The following is a 2,380-nucleotide window of genomic DNA, read 5'->3' on the forward strand; positions in this document are numbered from 1 at the left end:
GGAAGTTGGACTCTTGGCATCCTGGTCCCCTCTCCGCTTGTAGAGGGCTTCACCTTTCTGTGTGAATGTGTGCGTGTATGTGTGGTTCCTTATGTGTAGGGATACGATTCTTTATCTTTCAGTAAAGGTTTGTTTGCCTGTTGCTCTCTGAGGATCTGAGATTTTTCCTGCCATTTAATTCTTTAATTGCTGAGAAAATTAACCCAACTATAACCCCTAGACCGATGATGCCAACTACATCCATCTGTGCCATGTGCACTGACCTCTGCCCTGCTGCCTCTGATGGTTTTTTAACCTTAGCCATTAAGAATGTTCCAGTTTGTTTCCCATTGCTATAACAGAATGCCACAGGTTGGGTAAATTATGAGCAACAGAAGTTTATCTACCTCACGGTTTTGGAGGCTGAGATGGTCAAGATCAAGAGATGTTTCTGGTGAAGGCCTTTTGGTTGCACAAGAACTTGCAGAGGACATCACCTGGCATGACATACCATGTGCCAGCTTGGGTGTCCTCCCCTTCTTATAAGGACACCAGTCTCACCATAGAGACAATGATTGACCCTGTCCTCAAGACCTCACCTCCCAAATGCTACTAACATACGATTTAAGGGTACATTTCCAACACATGAGCTTTTGAGGGACTAGGTCAAAAGGAAGTAAATATCCAGCAGATGACTTTATTTTGTTCAATGCTCACAGAGGCATTTGATTGGATTTGCCACACCATACAGACCCATGGGTGGGATTCAGCTTTATGTGGCTTAATCCGTGGTCTTCTCTGGAAGTTGGCAGGCTGCATACTGAGGCTAGTCTGGGTATTGTGGAATGTGGTCAGGAGGCGTCTGGGCGGTACTGGGTGGGCTTGCCTGCAGGTGATCTTCCTGAACAAGAGTTTTCTTTTGTATTTTTCAACAGCAGTACAGAAAAACAAAAAGAAAAACAAAAACCCGCAGAAGAGAAATCTGTAGATCAAGAAACCAGAGAGCACCCCGCCAGCTCATAGACAAGGAATAGCTGGGGTAAGCGGCGGTTCTAAGAATTTCCTTGTTTGGGCCCAAGACTGACATTCCTAGGAGTGACCAGGGAGTGAGGAGTGAGAGAAAATCTTTCTTAAACTTTTTTTTTACACTCGTTTATTTATTTCACAGGGGGTGGGAGGGCACGTGTCTGTCATTACATGTATGTGGCGATCAGATGACAGTCTTCAGAAGCTGGTTCTCTCCTTCCACCATGCATGACTCAGGGATTGAACTCAGGTCTTCAGGCTTGGTGGCGAGTACCTTTACCCGCTGAACCATCTTGCCAGACCCCTGGACATTTCTGAGCCTTCAAATCCTCCAGCTACAGAAAGCAAAGGCGAGCCTGGGCTGAGGGCCTTGCTTTTGGGGATTCCTCAATCCTGCTTGTCTTCCTTTTGGGTGAATAGCTTTGAGGGTGTCAGTATTCACATTGTAGCTGTCAGCTACCAAGACTAATGACAAAATAAATAATAATAATAATAATAATAGTAATAATAATCATCAAGGGGCTGGAGAGATGGCTCAGCCGTTAAGAGCACTGGCTACTTTTGCAAAGGACACATATTCGGTTCTCAGCACCCACAACCATCCGTAACTCTAGTTCCAGGGAATCTGACACCTTCTTCTGACCTCTGCAGGCACTGCACACACATGGTGCACTCACGTACATGCAGGCAAAACACATTTACAAAATAAAAGTGAATTTAAAAAAATAAGTCATGGATACTAACAGTCTCTAAAGCACGCTGTCCTCCTGTGATAGCCAAGCAGGCTCCTAGAACCCCCATTCACCAGCAAGATGACACATTTGTTTTGCCTGGACACACATCCTAAGTGTAAGTGCTCAGTTCCAAAACATGCTTTAATAGGGTTTGTTTAATCTTGTTGGCTCCTAATTCAAACACTTTACTTCTTCAGTCAACCGGTGACTAATTGCAAGTTTGTGTTCTGAGGGAAATTACTCAAAGCGCCTCTTACAAGGGAGCTGCTCACTTGGGTGACTCACCTTTTCCAGCCCCACAGCTAAGAACTGGGTTAACCCTAAGGTACTCCAGGAAGTGAGTAGAGGGAATTCGTTTGGTCAGTGCTCCTGTTTGCTTCCCTCCCCCCTCCCTCCTTCCCTCTCTCCTCCCTCCTTCCCTCCCTCCCTCCTTCCTTCCCCCCCCTTCCTTCCTTCCCTCCCTCCCTCCCTCCCTCCCTCCTTCCTTCCTCTTCCTTCCTTCCTTCCTTTCTCTCTCTCTCTCTCTCTCTCTCTCTCTCTCTCTCTCTCGTTATTTATTTGAGACAGGGTCTCATGTATCACAGTCTGGCCTTGAACTCATTATTTAGTCAAAGCTGGCTTTGAATGTCCGATGAAATAGT

Source organism: Nannospalax galili, unplaced genomic scaffold, assembly GCF_000622305.1.
Source record: "Nannospalax galili isolate Female #2095 unplaced genomic scaffold, S.galili_v1.0 scaffold771, whole genome shotgun sequence".
NCBI classification, from domain to species: domain Eukaryota; kingdom Metazoa; phylum Chordata; class Mammalia; order Rodentia; family Spalacidae; genus Nannospalax; species Nannospalax galili.